Source organism: Ornithodoros turicata, chromosome 5 (genome assembly GCF_037126465.1).
Source record: "Ornithodoros turicata isolate Travis chromosome 5, ASM3712646v1, whole genome shotgun sequence".
Lineage (NCBI taxonomy): Eukaryota > Metazoa > Arthropoda > Arachnida > Ixodida > Argasidae > Ornithodoros > Ornithodoros turicata.
The window spans coordinates 19,339,882-19,357,425 of NC_088205.1; the positions used below are offsets into that span (position 1 = coordinate 19,339,882).

Sequence of the window (17,544 nt, forward strand, 5' to 3'; positions counted from 1 at the left end):
TCTCCCATGTGTACTTACCTTCAGAAAAAGCGACTGTGAATGATATCTATGTAGAGCCTGCTCAGCAACCTCAGGCATCCGCCTCATGGTCAAGCAAGGACTCATGTTTGAGCAGGGGCATTCGGAGTAGAACCATGCGTAGAACCACAAGCATACTGTACCCCCTCATGCTTCCTTACGTGCATTCACAGTGTACAGTCAATTGAGTCAATAATTATCTGCCTGCCTTCTCAGATTAGTGTGTGCATGGCATTTCATGAAGGCGTCAAGATGACAGCCGCACTGGGGCAGAGGAAGTTTTGTAGGCTCACAAGAAAACTGAGAAACATTTAGCAGGCCTGCTAGTTCTGCAAAGCCGAATGCTTGCCATAGAGCAGCATAAGTAAGAGGTGAACACATTGCCAGGCGGAAGCTTAAACCATGGCAACAGTGAATAGACTGCGTACATAAGTATGTAGAATCTTCATTTATTTAGTTGACTTCAGTTACGAAATTATTTAGGAACGTATTCAGACATAAATGTGTTTTCTAAAACAACCACACTCTCCACCCGCCGGGCACTCCACCTGCACAATTTCAGAATACGCAAACGTAGACGGAATGTTCACAGAACTGCCTGGACAGAACAACTGTCTGGACATGACCAAACATAATTTACCCAGGGTGGTCTTTAGAAGTTCACTCGGTGTGCGAATGAACTTCACTTGAGCGATCGCCCGCTCCACGACTGCACTTGTTACACCAACGACGATGCGGGAACAACTGCTTTGTCTTACGGCCGCCAAATCTCCAATCACCAATTGGAAGCTTCCACTTGAATAAAAGCGAAACGCAACCATCACCTGCACGTCCCCGGGAATAGCGTGGCGCCGAGCAGTTGGTCGCCTCAAAGCGGGAGCCAACACGTCGCACAAGGTATACGAATCGCAGCACTTGACAGTCTGTGGTAGCGTAGCAAGTGGCTCTCGGAGACGTCAGACAAGGTCACACGATTCCAACAAGCCCTCTCACGTCGCAAATCTCGTTGCAGTTCCAACTGTTCGAAATCCACAGCAGCCAAAGTAGGCAGCCATGTTTGCTGTTGATGTTGTTGTAGGAAAATTTAATACGACGTGGAACGGTCAGTACATGGACAGCGCCTCAAAACAATATTTACAATTTATGAGCTATGAGGCTATGAGGGGCGATACATACATTGCTACACTTCATGATACAAGAGGGATATGCACTATTTACATTCGATGGAGCATGAGACGAGTGATGGGAGTGATGAGAGATGGGAGGGGTACTGTTCACGGAGGGACACCTCGGACAGACACGGAGCCCCCTTGCACCGAAAGCGAAGGGTGGAACCGCCACCGCTGCAGAAACTCGTCGCCGCCGAGTGCAAAGAGTTCTTGTTGCAAGCTATTAGACACGAGAATGCGCAATTGACGAACAAGCAGGAAAACGGGGATGTTCCGCCGCCGTTGAGCGACAGCCTTGCAACGGGCCCTCCACAACACTGCAGCACCACACGCAGTGAATAGCACACTCAGCCTGTTTGGGCACCTTTGATCACACTGCACGGGACAAAGCACATTCGTGCAACGTCTAACCAAGTGCCAGAAGGTGCGGGAAATGCGGCACTCGAATAGTACCTGGTAGTTTGTTTCTGCCCTGCCGCAGTACGGGCTGTTGATTGACCTACGACAGCTCGGGGGCTCGCTTATGATTTCGCCGTAACTTACGACGATCGTACGACGCTCGCGCTTCGTGAATCCGCACTTTATCGCAACTTTGTCTTACGACGGACTTGCGACAATTTTTGTCGTGCGAACTATTTGTGAATCCGACCCCAGGCCTATAGGGACGTCTCCCCCTATCGCACCAACCTTATCTTTCCCTCTGGGAATGGCGGATGCCCACACCGTAGAAACGATTCGAGAGTCCGAACGCCTCGTAGATACCAGGTCAACGACTGTCGACAGGTAAGTTATTTGTTATTGCTTGTTGCCTGACGCGAGTGCCACGCTGTGGCGGGAGCGCGCATATATCTGCTGTCGCGGCGGCGATAGCTCTCTTCTGTTTCGCTGGCTCGTTAGCTATCACATTCTCTGTTTGTCGAATTATTCGAATATATGTTGTGCCATGGAAAATGAAAATCCTAATCGATGATCGTCGAGAGGCAACTATTGCTGCACAACAAACAATGGATACGCGATGATATCCACGCCTCGTGTAACCCCTTTCTCGGAAAGCCACACGGGAAGGATAGGAGAGAACGTCACTGTAAATCGGGACCGGAATACGCTGTGACCGAGACAGACAGCGTAGCTTTGCACTTACGATGGTAGACTGTATTTCTTTTCGTGAAACAATATCATCTTCATATTATCATCAAATAGCTGCTCACGTCGTACTGTCTAAAGGTATGACGCTACTGTAAATCTGATTCTTGGTGATTTCGGTCGACAAGTTTCGTCCGACGTTGACTTAGTAGCTGTTCTGTACGTAGCTCCAAAGCCAAGTTTGTCAGGCTATTCGGCCTGAATATATCATTGTGAAGTAGCGCAATAAAATATATTTTTTGTACTAAGGTCTCTTATCACCCCCATGGCTCCGAGCTTCTCACAACACTACCATAATCGTTCTTATTCTTCGTATTCAATAGCACCTTTATTCTTTCTATTTACATTGCAAGTCCCCAGTAGCAGTCCTTGCAAGAGGCAGTTCGACATCGTCAGGCTTCTTCAAGCAAATTCCGGAGCAATATTAATGTCATGTTGTTTTCGTTACCGCAGACATGCTGTGTACGTCTTCTTGCATAACCGTATGTCGCACAATAAAATACTTAACATGACAAAAACAGCCAGGGCTTCGTCGTTTTTCCTGTAACTCCCACTGCATTCGGACAAACACGAACCAAAAAACAGTGAAAGGAAGAAAACTGGAACAACAAAATAAGTCTGGAAGCACAGCAGAGAGGAGGAAGGTAGTGAGAGAGGAAAAGCGACACGTCATTTACGTCATTGGTGACATAATCAAAAAAAAAAAAAAAAAAACATGGTGGCTAGTCCTCAGTCATTGGTCCAGCTCCGGAGGTCACGTGAGTTTTCCGCTACAATAGATTTCTACTACAGCTTCGCGCCCCAGATGTACGCGCTGTGGCGTCTGCTCTTCAGTGAGGAGGCGCCACGCGGACGAATGAAGCAGGAATGGAGTAGACCTGTTGCATAGCTCTATAGGACCAATATGTGACAAAGCAAGCGCCCAACATTTCCCTTCACCAGTGATGGGCAGTACTTGAAGTAGCAAGTACTCAAGTAGTACTTTAAGTACATTTCTGTGTACTTGTACTTTACTTTAAGTACATTTTAAATCGTGTACTTTGTACTGTAATTCAAGTACTTTCCCATCAAGTTTTCAAGTACCCAAACTTGGACTGCAGACAAAAAATCACAAAAGAGTATAAAAATTGCACCCTACTAAAAGCGCTAAAATGACAGCAAGAAGAAGAAAACACAATAGGGCTATCTCTGAGTTTTCGTCTTCTTGTCGTCATTTTAGCGCTTTTAGTGGGATGCAGTACCAAGAGTCCCAGTCTGACATTTTACCAAAAATGATTTTTGTGCTTTTGAAGGGCATATTTCTTGAAGCAAATCTATTGTTGAGAGGCTTGAAATGTTGGAAAAGTATCAACGCTTCTATGATTATGTAAAACGAATGGAATGGACACTGTAACCAGCAGTACAATGACTTGGTCCATTGTCATTTCAGTTCTCCCAGTGGAGGGTTCTATGCTTTTTTATATTATTTCCTTCATTGGCAATTAATTATCATTTTATATCACATTATATGCGTGATTGCATTACATGATGAACACTCTGCAAGACAATGAAGAACGCCACCGAAGGGTCGATGGACTGCATGTGACTGTTGTAGGCGGCGGCCTCAGATATAAATGCTTGGGCACAGGCGGCACACCGGCGGCGAATAAATGGCAGGCCGAAAGTGTAAGGGGCAGACGTGCAGTGGCAGGAGTAGGAGTTGTGGCAGCTCATCTTGCAGCCGCTTCTGCGCGTGTGTTGCCGGTCAGGCCCACATGACTGGGCACCCATAGAAGGGACAAAACATGACCATTGGCGCGGAGCCTGTTGTACGTGTGCATGCTCTGGCTGGGTATATCCTGTATGACGTTGGAGCGGGACGTCCTCTGGACTTTGTGAAGATTCTCGGAGAATGGACGAGGGATCTTAGACAGCGTGCTACACTGCTGCTTTAATGACATTTCTTGTGGACATTGCAGCGCCTCTAACTCCTTAGACTTACTGATTTTTATTTTCAAGTGTTTTGGAGTACCCGGCTCCTGTGTTTTGTAGGAGCCAGCATCTCCATATTTTTATTTCCTAACTCCAACTCCAACTGCATCAAGCTCTTTTCATTGCGAATGCTCGAGGATATCTGAACCGCTTGGCAAATATTTTCATTACCGCACCAAGTACGTACGAAATTATTTGCGATCTACCTTGGACTGCTTGTGACATACTGTTCTTCAAGCTTGTTCAACAATCTTCGGCTGTTGCAAGATTATTTCTCCTGTTTCTCCTGACTAATAGAATCTTGTGGCATGCGGTGCCACTTTCAGATACAGTATTGGTACAGCCCATTCGAAGGCGATAGAACCTAATACAGGCTGTTGAAACACTTCAATAGTTACTTTCCATCCTGTTGCGACTCACAGACAAGTATATGTCGCATTATGAGTTTTGCATGAAATGACCTATATGCTGTTCTAAACCACAAAGCAATATTCATGCCTCGTTAGATACTCGTACTCCACCTGATGGCTCTGAGCAATTCAGTTATGTAGTCTGAGTTTGAGGGTTACAAAAGAAGAAAAAAAGAAAAGAAAAAAAAAGAGAGAGAGAGAAAGACATAGAGGCGGAGAAATTGAATTCGTCGCCTGGCGAATCAAATAATCATTGCGGATGCGTCGGTGCTCTTCCTGTCAGAGTGAGCTGTCATTCTTGATAAGAGAGTTTCAGCCTTGGCCTACTGATGAAGCAGCTGCCAATGCACGAATGAACGCCTTCAAGAGTGCATCAACCTGACAGCGTGGAACTCATCTTGCACACGTTGACATTCCAAGGAGATCAACGAGGCTGGAGACGCGCAAGTTGAACGGCAATCCGCCAAATTAAAACTTATTACAGTTACAGTGCACTGAACGAAACGTTGCTAATTGATAATTGGAGGTTGACGTCGAAGACAACTGAGATCATGAGCGACGTCACAGCGGTCGGTCTGTGGATTGCTTTTGCCCACCTGAGGGTTCTTCAACGTGCGATGAAAGATCAGCAAACGCTACCCCGTATTTAACGTCCCACGCGGAAGGGTCTGGGGTAACCAGTCTGACTTTGTCGTGACTTAAATCCCCATTTTTTGTTTCTTTTTATATCACATCACATCACACTGTATTTTCTTTACATGAAACCAAACCAACTGTCAGACATTCGGAATTCGGAATCACAGCGTTATATCGTGCCAGGTGCATAGTATATGACAGGGAGAGGAGCCAGTAAACGGCAGCTGTTTCCACGTAACAGTTTATGAGAAATATCGGGAATGGGACGAGACCATATGGAAAGCTTCCGCTGTGCTACGAACAACAAAAACAACAGATAAATTGATGATGATGAATAGGGAAATTCACCACATGAGGTGCGGCCCACTTCCCCAGGGCACAGTGGACGGTATGAGATGTGACATGATGATGAGACGATGATCGATGATGATGATGATGATGATGGTGGTGGTAGGAGAAAAAGAATGGAGATGTGAGCCCGTTCAACGCTCGACAAGCTACTCTAGGTCTAGTAGAGAAACAAGATAAAGAGAGAGTCTAAAAAGACGAGAGCTCTGCTATGCTCTTATAACGAACGTGATGAGTGAGCGCTGTGCACCCTGACGATGAATCGCAAATCATTTGCAAAGCACTTTCACGACGTCAAAAGGTCGGCTATCAAGACGGTCCAGGGATCTCTGAAGTTGCAAACGTGCAGTGCGAAACCGCACACATTCGAGAAGAACGTGTTCCCAATCTCCAAGGACACCACACGTTAAACACAACTACGAAGGTTGGGCGCATATCTTGAACAGAAATGCGTTGGCCAATGGGACATTGAGTCGGGGTCTGTGATGCAAAGTTTTCCTAAACAACTAAACTAATAGACATCTCCCTGTTTGTAAACAAATGACGTCATAGTGCTCGACAGCGCCACCAATTTGTTAGGCTTGAACTACGCTCGAAGCTAGGGGCGAACAAGGTCGCGTCCGAAAGCCACGGTCTTGAAGGAATTACGATGATCCCTGAAAGGGAGTACTTTTCTTCCAATAGGAGGCCGCGAACAAGTGTTCATTCGTAGAATCCAGCCAATCCCCTCCGATTTGTTTCTATTTCAGTCTGTCTACCAACGTCATGATGACGTTTCTCGGGTAGAGGTCTACTGAGTGCTTGTATAAAATACGTGGATGGGTTTCTTCGGCGAGGCCATCACGTACTCGTCCACTGACACAACGGAACGATCATTAGCGGGCGCTTTCACGCAGCCGCGTAATTTCGGACCTGTAGCATCAGTGCAGAACCTGCTGCGAAACAAGCCAGCAAAAAGGAATCATCTAGTCACTACGACCTGACTTTTTTTCCCCCTTACAAACAAACAAACCTGAATTTTTTCCCCCTCATCGTGGTTAGCTGTCGTCGGACAGTGGTTCGTCGCGCATGATGCAGACGACTGTCGGTGCAAGCAAATGATACCAGTGATGATGAGTGCCAGTCTCGACGATGACGAGTGGCGTGTCCTTCGCCAGGACGCCGCGGTATAATGCGACGTACTCAACCTTAACGAAGTGCACGTGCTGCGAAATATAGACGCGGTAATCTTCACTCCTACTTCCGCCATGTTACACAATAGAAACAGTTTACCACGTACTAATCGTATTGTTGATGGCCACCACATGTATGTAAGCAAATTGATGCTGTCCTTTCCTGCAGCATTAAGAGCATTACGAAATTGTAGAACGATTTCCTCGTGTATATTGCGCATAAATTGAATGAGGCCTTGTTCACTGTTCGCTCTGGCAAGACCTTTCCTGGTAAGACGTACGTGGCGTCTTATTACAGGACGTGTATTTGGTCTTCCCTTTTTGCGTTATTACGTCGTCAAGTCGATACAGCGACCGCTCCCTGCATGGTGGAAGCTCAAACGTCGTACGCTGAATATTCTAGGCTTTGAATCCCCTCGTTGGTTGTCCCCCCTGAGATTTCTTGCGGACGGACCCTGAATTCGGTCCAGAGGCCCTATTCCGAGCTACCGATTGCGCGTGACCGACACCGTCGGTAGGCGATGATCGCTCGCGCTCGATCGACCTTGCTGGAACGACCCATGCAACTTTTGATATTCCGACGGCACGTCTAACGATGGCGTGCTTGAATCGCGAGGTGCACATAGTGCACCGCACGAGCAAACGAGTTGTCTGCAACCGATGGCACGTGATGCGTGATGTCACGTAATGACGGCATCGAGCATTTGGTATTTCCTTGCCTTCTAAACGTGTCGCTTGTGAACGACCCTATCGGCTGAGTAGTGTCGGTGCACGAGCGGTTGCTCGGACCCAGTCGTTTGGCCTGTCGATTAGCCGAGAGCATTCAACGGAGATGGCTAAAAGTTACTTCGCGTGGCTGCTATCGAGGCCAATGCGGTCGGAACCTATGAACAGGTCGACCTGCCTTCATCGCTCTGTGAGGCAGAAGCGGCCTCGGGCGGTGTCATATAAATGACCGTTGATACGGACTCCGAGGCCGGCGGCGACCGTATCCCGAACTCCTGAGTCTCCTTCATCCCGGTCGTCGCCACTTGCCCTATCATATAGAGGCGAGCCGCTCCTCCAGCTCAGAGAGCGATTCTTTCGGAGGAGGACGTCCGCCCGTCCCCCGCGTGTGGTGTGAGATGCGAGCTGCCTTGGCTTTGGTGGCGCTTTCCCAGTCGGTCCATGTCTAAAAGTTCCCATTGAACACAACTTCAATCAAGCAGTGGGATATTGCAATCGTCACTGCTGCCGCGAATTTTGAGATTTTTGTTGGTGTTTCGTATCTGATACTAATTTATGCACCTTTCTCCACCTCTCGACGGGTTTCACTGCACCACCGCTGGCGTTCAAACGTGCAGCCAGCTCGCACCACTCCCTATTTCTGTCTTGCGATGTGTAGCCAGCGGACAGACCACCCGTAAAGAGATTACGGTGCTCCCCCACATTGTCAAGCATAATGTGAAACTGCTCCGAGGTGGGACGTGAAGCGCGGACCAGTGAATCCCTCGTAGATAAAGGAAAATATGCGAAAAAAAAAAAAGAACTGAGTTTTTTGTCGTCTTTTATTGCCTATATTTGCTTTTATTTCAACTGCACAAAGTGATATTTGCGAACGCGCTCGTGCAATTGCTTTGTCGTCGTCGCCTGGGATGCGCGTGACGGTGACATTGAACACGTCGACGGGCTGAACGATGGTAAATAACCCAAGCGCGTACCAAAAGTGGCATGTATCCTTCCCGCCGCCTCGATCGCTTCGACCGTCGGTGGTTCGAAACTACATATTGTAGCCAGTCAAGGTTAACGGGCGTATTTTCGTTACCGTTTCCATTTTCGTTACTGATGTATTTTCGTTTCCGTTGTCGTTTCTGATACCGGCTTTTAATTTCGTTTCCGTTACGTTTCCGTTACTGTTTCCGGTAATGGAACGGCTGTTACAGAGCTGCGGAGGGACAGCCCGTCCAGCTCTGTCAACATTCTGTTTTGCCCAAGTGCTGCTTCGGTGCCACGTATACACATTACACAAGTAATTTCACGTCGTTGGGATGCGCACATCTTGCAAGATTTTTAAAGAAGTGTAGGAATATGTATTCAGTCAGTCTTCTGTCTTCAGTCACTTTGAGTCCAGCAAACCAAGATAGGAGTAATTCTCATCCACTGTCGCATTCGTAGGCGGACGCTCTCAGTAGTAAACTATACTGGCATAGCCACGGCGAAATGAAGAAAGTAGAAAAGAAAAAAATCATATGGCTGTCATCCTCGTGCTATAGTGGAGATGTGCTCATGTCTTGATGATCGACTTCTCCAGGATCGACTTCTCTCTCGTCTATCCGTCCGTCTGCGCTAATACAGAATCAAATATATACAACAACAACAACTTTATTGCGAGATGGTGAACGGGGAGTTTCATCGCCAGGGGCGATACTCTACCCCATTGCTGGTGGTGATGCGGGGAATGAAATAATGAGCCCCTTCACAGTAAGGATCGAAGGCCTATGGTATCCAGAAAGGTAAAGAGAGCTTTGAGGGCAGAGCGTTGGTGGACTGGATGTGGCCAGGGACCAAGCAATTTTGTGAGAGATAGGGGGCAAGAGTCTAGCTCGTAAAAGGGACGGTCTCGTACCCCCTGCCCCTCTCATAAAGTGTACCATTCGATTGCCCTTTGTTGAAAATGGACTACTGCGAATTTACCCGACAAAACACGCCACAGTTATTAAATAACCGAATTAAATTGATAAAGATTGGAGAGCATGCCGCGATCTGTGTTGGTAACAATAAGAACGGCCACGTCGACCTGCGGGAAAGTCCGTGATAGGATGCAGAAATCGTCTGCTTTTGCGCGCTCCAGTGCATCGGCGTGAGCAGACGCCTTTCAGAAGTTACTGGTCACCGCGGCAACTCTCGTACATTTTGTTTCAGTTCTCAGGTGAAGAACGCACATTCTAAGAAGTGGCAATGGTTTAGAACAACTATGTTAATCCTCAGAGACAAGTTAAAGGGACTCTGACCAGAAGTTCAACAAATCTTTCGTTTGCATCTACTACGAAGGTATAATATACCTCCAAGCCACACGCGAAATATTTTGACTGTGCGCGGCGGCAAAGTTTGCCAAATGGGGAGCTGAAAACCGGCTTGGCTTTTCCTCCTCAACTCGCGCAATCGGCGCCGAAATCTAGCCTCTTTGTAGTGGATATCCGACAATTTCCGTGTGCGTGACGAAAACATGAGGTTCACGTTTCATTGGGCGCCCGGACCGGAAGTTCTGTTGTTAGTGAGTTTGTGAGAGCGGCGACATCCGGAAAGCGATCTTCAATATGGACGTCGAAGCAAGAAATGCGGAGACTTTGAGCCCGGAACTTTTTTCTGACCTTTCTGCGATCGAGAAGAAAATTCTGTGCGCTGAACAGTTTGGGAGCCTCGCTTTCGAAGCGTCGCCGATGCCGCAAATGCGAGCTGAAGGCAAAGCTCTAAGAACATCGGTCACAGATGAAGCAAACAGGATCAGTCGCCTGTCTTCGACAGACAGGTAAGCGATGAGCTTTTTAACGCACACTGTGATCGGACATGGTAAACGTTCGCTGAAATTTCGTGTCGTCATATTTAATGCGTACTCGCTGTTTAAGGTGCCGGTGTGGCTGGTGTGTTACAATGCCCCGAAGGAGATCGAATACTTGTGCTGCAAGGAGCTCGAAAGCGCTAGCCGAATGACAGCCGTATGAATGCATTACAACCCACGCCTCTATGCCTCAATACGACTGTCCTGAAGGTGGGATATTTTGAATTCCGTGAGCAGCGCGAACCTATGAGCGACCATATTCACAAGTAAGTCATATGTGGCCCTGTCGAACGATGTTAAAATTTGGGCGCTCAAAATTGGTTTGGTCCCGCATTAAAGTCTCTAAAAACTCCAGTACAGGGTGCAGCACATAAAAGACGACACAATACAGAACTGTGAATCGGAGAAAAGCAATATAGGCAACTGTGTAATTGTCAGTGTGCTGTGTCTTAAGGCACCTTTTTATGTATTTACCTGTGCTTAGGTTTTTAGCGTAAGCTTTTAGCGATATTGAGTGTTCTTACTTTCGATTTACTGAAAAGTATAAAAAAAATGTTGGTTTCTAAAAGAATACAGCATGTGTAGTAATACGCAGGGTGTGTGCAGATAAATTGCAGTCGCTCTCGAGTACATGTGGAAATGCCACGACACACACCCTGTACGTTACCTATTTGCCTAAACTATATTTTATGTAGATCTGTGTAGGCGATACGGATATACTGCGTATCGCCAGTTTGCAAGGTGTTTTTACCACAAACTTGGGAAAAACAAGAGCATAGTCATCCGAAGCCTGTGCAGTGAACAGGATCTGGCAAGCCTTCCACACAGAAGCTGTCACAGGCTTCAAGTACCCAACATCCTCACTAGAGGTACCTCTTTGTACAGCTCGTCTATCGCATTTAAAATAATTCAGCATCTGTAAGGATGACTTATAGCGCTCATGATGATGCATGGTTCATGAGTTCAATATGTTGTGTTGAAACACAACACTAGGACTCCTTTTTAATGAGTCTTGCGGAACGATAGATGAGCACTCCTTTCGTGACATTGTGTACCGTTGCTACACTCAACAATTTCTTGAGCAGGACTGATGAACAAATGAATAGCAGAGTCTATCTTTCAAATAGGCATGTTCCTTGTAACTTCTGTATTAAATGACCCATGTTGATGTCCCGCCTCATGTAATGGCCACGAGGTCCTTTGAGGTATATTCATGAATAAATAAATATCAACCAGAAGAAGATGTAACCTATTGTAATACCTATCCTCTCTTTGTGTGAATGATACATAAACATTCTCAGAAGGTATGTTGTCACACTCGTTGTGCCTAAAGCCTAATTCCAGCTCTTACATCATCTCCACATCTCCAAAGCTGTACAAAACTAAAGTAATCAGGTACTACATAAAAAAAAGGAGGGAAAGGAGGAAATTAAAAGCTGACACATCTAAAATTCAAAGATACCCTGATGCTTTCACGGGGCTACTCATGTCTCAGTCCTGGATCAGATCCCCATAGAAAACAGCTTTTCTGAGCCTCAGTGATTGATTCTCTTGATTGCCGTGACTGTGAGGCAATACTCATCGGCTTGGTGGCAAGAGGGCTTGCGTGTGATAGTGCGGTTTGGAATAAAGGGAGCAAGCAACATCTCTCTACGGTGTCAAGAAGGATGTCAACATAACCTGTCAAGGCATAGCATTTCGTATTGCTTTCAGTATGTACAACACTGCTCATAGAAGTTGCAACCATTCATGTTGGGAAAGCATGCTGAAGTTACCTCAGGCAGTGCATCCAGGACTGGGAGTCAGGTTCATGGAGAGCACCTTTTGAGAGGAACAGCGACAGTGCCCAGTGAAGACACTCCAGGAATTTTGTGCAGGTTTAGGGGGTCACACCTTTTAACAGTTTTGATGGAAAGCAGGGCGTGTGTAACAATGACCTCTGGTGTATGAGTTCTTGTTATCCACAATCAGGTATCTATGTTCTAGTAATCTGGAAAAGCTTTAGCTCTCTTGCAGGAAATTGCTAATGAATCTCAGTGTCCTTTGTGGAAGCAGGTTGTAACTGTCTTTCTATCCACCCTTCTTAGATGCCATACCAAAAGAAAATATGTAATGCTGCACACAATATCTAATGCTAGCACACTGATTGCTTTGAGTGTTCTCAGGCTTCTGAAATGGAGCTACCTCGTGCATACGCTGTGCCATGTCGGCAGGAACATACATCAGCTTGCCTTTACTTTCGAAATTGGCCCTTCAGTGCTTCATGTGACTGCAAGAATAGTATCCCCTAAACAATAGGCACTAAGAATGATTTCTACAGTGTAATGAGCTGTGTAAAATAACAACTTTATTTGAAAATATATTCCAAATGCCGGGTGACGACCTCATAATGTAACATCCTTTACTGCAAACACTGCTTAACACAACGATTAAAAACAGAGCGTAAACGTTTTGCCGCCTATCAGAGTGGCATCATCAGTACAACAGAAGTCAAAGACGAGCACACCAGCCTACTTACCTAGAGGGTGTCATACACAACCGGTAGGGGGCCACGGTTTGTATTACAGGCTGATGCATCACGTCTGATAAACCAGGACTCTGGACTTTCTAGGGCCACATCGCTAGTCATGTGCAAAGGTTACCGCACCATCAAAATTAAATACATGTCCCTTAGGCCAACAATGGTCCTGGTCCTGGTTTGAGTAGCATTAGAAGCCCTGGTAATGTCCCTTGTGTGCTCTTCTAGTCTTGTCCCACGTCTTTTGTCTGTCTCGCCAGTGTAGGTTGCATCACAGTCTATGCACTTAACTTTATATGCACAGTCTTAATGTCTGATCGGCAGAGTGCCCTTCAAATAGCGTATGCAACACCTTGGATGAAAGGAATGCACACCACGATTTGACTCCATCGATGTTGTTTTTGACTGTTCTGTGTTGTAGCGATGATGCCACCCGGATAGGCAACGAGATGTTCACTCTATTTGTTCTCAATCGTTGTGTTAAGTCGGTGTTTTCAGTAAAGGATTCTACATTACGAACTTTGTTCGAATAGAATGATGATTAGTGGCGAGCTTCATACCCTGGGCCATACCTAGGGCACAGCTGAGCTAGTACATATTCCAAACTGTAGCTGGACGCAACTGTGCAGAGACCGCCAAGCCCCATACAAAATGCACGGAGAGCAAAGTTTGCGTGGCTATATTTTTTGTCAGACAAAGTTTGGTCACCACTTTTTTTTTTTTTTTGCTGGTTTTGGGGGTCATCCTGCGCCACCGGCAGTTCATACGGTTAACAGGAAACACGTTACGTGCTCAGATGTGGGGCTACTTTATCTGCACACACCCTGCACGTACCGTACGTATATTGGTGCAAAAGGTACGAGTGGGTAATCCTGGTGCGCAAGAGATCTTTCAATCGCTCGGATCAGAAAAGTTGCTTCCTTTGGCTCTCTGTCTTTCTTTTTGCATTTGTACTTTGCACCGCCCGTCCCGGTGGTGCTAATGAAAGAGCTCGTCGTTGTCGGCCTCACAGAGGTGGGTAACGTCACGACTAAGGTTCTGGGCTGAGGAAAACCCAGGAAAAACCCCAGACAGGACAGCCGGCACTGGGATTCGAATCCGGGTAGCTCCCAGTCTTGACGTGGCATGGCCAGCACGCGAACCACTGAGCCACGCAAGCTGGTAACGCCCAGCCCGCATTTCGTCCGGTCGTTTTCGCTAGCAGAAGACTATCGGCAGCCAATAAAAAGTGTTCCTCTGACTTGACGTCACCACACGTGAGGGGTTGGTGAGCGAGATCGCCGCCAGTGCGCGCATTCTTGCAACGTACATTCCTCGGAAATTCGTGGTTCTCAAAGGAAGTATTTTGCGTGGCAGTTTTTGAAGGTAGTATGTTCGTATCATGTGGGAACAAATATATGTCCAAATGCCCTCCATACTCCTTTAACGTGGCGAATGTCCTGGGAAATCAACAACAACAACAACAAATAAATCGCGACTATGGGAAATCAACACCACATACACACATACATCGGATGATGATGAGGTGGGCGATTCACCGCTACTGAGGCGGTACACTGCCCTATTGGGCATTGGGAACGGGGCATTGAGGGGATGGTGATGGGCGGAGCACTTTCAGAGAGCCGTCACCAGTCCAGTGGAGCACCAGTACTCCGCGAGAAGACAACGGCCTTGCATCTGGTGGGCAGCGTTCGACCACGGTCCGAGGATCTTCGCGAGGTTGAACGGCCGCTTGTCAATACGTTGCATAGCAACTTCCATCAGTGCACGCTCGTGATGATATTGCCCACAAGCCAGGATGACGTGGCAGAGGTCGCCGTGCACTCCACAAGTGAGACAGAGGGAAGACGAGGTGTGGAGCCGAGACGGTGTTGAAAGGCAGGTGTAAAGTCAACGTTGAGCGTTGAGCCTCATGCGGTGGAAGAGTGCAGTAAAGGGGCGTGGTGTAGTCGCGGAGGAAGTGCGAGAGAAAGCGTGGGGTCTGCATCCGAGAGAAGGGAGTGAGCTATGTTGTGTTGCCACTGAGCCTGTATCTTGACTGGGGCCGGTGAGTGTCGAAAGGAGGTGTCTTTGGTCGCCCGAAAACATCATTATCGGGGAAAAAGCTGCGTGCTGATGGGCGCTCAAGGCGGCTCTGTCTGCTTCTTCATTGCCGCTGATGCCAACATCTCCGGGGATCCACTGCAATGAGACAGTGCGCCCTGCAGCGGCCGCCTTCTTATAATCCTGCAGGATGTCAAAGACAACAGGACTGAGGGACCCACGTATCCGACATATCGAAGAGCTGCGGGATTTTGAACGTTGTTTTACAAACACGAAGTTGGTTGATTTCCCGTGATCATGAATGTGATTTCTGCTGTCCCTATTTCTCCCGCATTTGTCTCGTTAGTTCATTTATTTTATGTCATATTCCAATTACGCGAACTAGAGCCGTCTGCCTCGTTTCTTTTTTCAACGTTTTTCATAAAAGTTACTTTTCATGATGAAATTTGACTGAACCCCGAGACAAAGAAAACACAGACGATCACAAACACCAGTTAGACTGCATTTCGACTCTTATTCACGTTACTTTTGATGCTGGATAAACATTTTTATCTTGTCTTTTCTGTGTTCCGTCTCCTATCGAACTCCTTAGGGGATCATAGCTTAATGTTATCTGACAAAAATGAAGAATGGATTGACATCTTAACTGTGACCACGTTTATGTACGAGTATTATCAAGTTGTGATCCCGTTAGCCCAACATGTCCTCATCGTTGTCTCCGATGTTGGAACTTTTCCTGGAGTGCCGTGCCGAGCTGGAGTGCCGTGCGAACGTTGGCGTGCCCCAAGGTAAAGATGCCCTCCAACGTTTTAATTTCACCCATCGTACTTTCCAGTAGAGAAACGTGCTTACCTGTCAAGGCTAACTGCTCCAGGGCTGACCTAGCCCTGCTTTGACCGTGTTCTTTGACGTCAGCTATGACGTCACGACCGTTTATTCAGCACACTTTTCCCCAGTCGATTGCGTGCGCCTATTGACGTACGATGTGACTGACTGATTCATTGTCGCATCTTAAAAAACAAAACAAAAAAAAACACACACAGTTGTTGTTTGTTTGAGCCTTGGGTAGAATTTTGGGGAAACGGGAGATAAAAATAGTTCTCTTATTAACCTACGGCTAATTTAATCTATCATCAAGCTCGGCATTTCGTGCCTGGGAACTCACGATTACAATCATCTGATAAGGTTCAGCGGCGTATTAAGAGTTCAGCCGCGGCTACGAACTCACGTGAAGGTCGACATGGCGTATCGGTAAGTTCGATCATGCCGCATATTAGTGCGCTCACCGAATAACATTACACTTGTAAACAGAGCAGGTGTGATGTTATCTGGTGAGCGGCGTAGAATGACCCACCACATCATCATCATCCCATTTATGTGTGCGTGCGTGTGTGTGTATGTGTGTGTGTGGTGAGTGAGCTAATATGCGGCGGGATTGAGCACACCGATACGCCATGTCGACCTTCACGTGAGTTCGTAGCTGCGACTGAACTCACGCCTTATCAGATGATTGCGATCGTGAGTTTTGAGGTCCGAAATGCCGAGCTATGTCTATCATCCACAATGGTTTCAAATGACCTCAAGAGAACTTTGCGCATCCCTCCTTGACGCGGTATGGTATTATATCCTGAAATCGCTTTATGAATTGTTTCGATCCGTTTTATTCGCGTTATTTTTGTTTAGTTTTCATTATGTGGTCACAAGCAGGTAGTTACAATAGTGTTCAAAAAGGAGCATCTAGTTTTCCTGACGTGCTTTCGTGCAGAAAGCTCATCCAGAAAGATAATTGCCGAATCTGATGAAGAGCAGATTCTGCACGAAAGCTCGTCAACAAAACTTCCTAACCGTTTCAACTGTATTCTGATTATGTATAGACATACGTTGTTCGTGGGCACGTATGAACAACAGTACCTGAAATACCAGACATAACCTGCATTTCGATGTTTCGTGGGTTAAAGTACATATAGAAACTTTCAGCAAACATCTATAACATACACCATGTACGCATGGAAACATACGTAAGTACTTGTCTGTTCTGTGCACAATGCCATGCACTGACATCATCTGATTATGAGCGGTCCATGTGACTTTTTATGTGCATACTTTATACCAATGACTTGGATTATTACTCACCTATCACCTCATTATTTTACATCACTTTGACATTATCACACACACATATCATACCACCTCACATCACAGTGTGCCCTGGGATAGTGAGCCACAAACGCTGGCAAATTTCCTCATTCCCCGTCACTTGATGTGCTTGTTGTGTTCTGCGTGAGCTGTGCAGAGAGTGTGGTACCTGTTGTGAAATTACCGTGTGCATGCATGCATGTTGCGGAAGACGTTGCTGGCTACAATGTTCTTGTTTTATATTTCTTTCTTTTCTCTCTCTAACTTGTGCTGTGGAGGAGGAAGGTGAGCGAAGTTCCAATGGGCTGCCTCGTACAGAAAATGAAAACGGAAGACTTGTGTACCAAAGGAGAAAGCAGGATAGAAATGTAACTGGTGGAATGAAAGTAAAAATTAATTTTCGAGTGTATAAAGCTCTTCCTCAGATGAGCGTAAATGGTGG

The 17,544-nt window shown here is 46.6% G+C and overlaps 1 protein-coding gene across 1 annotated transcript in view; it reads left to right on the plus strand.

Moving 5' to 3' along the window:
• Positions 1–17,544, plus strand: part of LOC135394165 (uncharacterized) — a 163,267-nt gene that overhangs the window by 116,416 nt on the left and 29,307 nt on the right. The window lies entirely within an intron of this gene.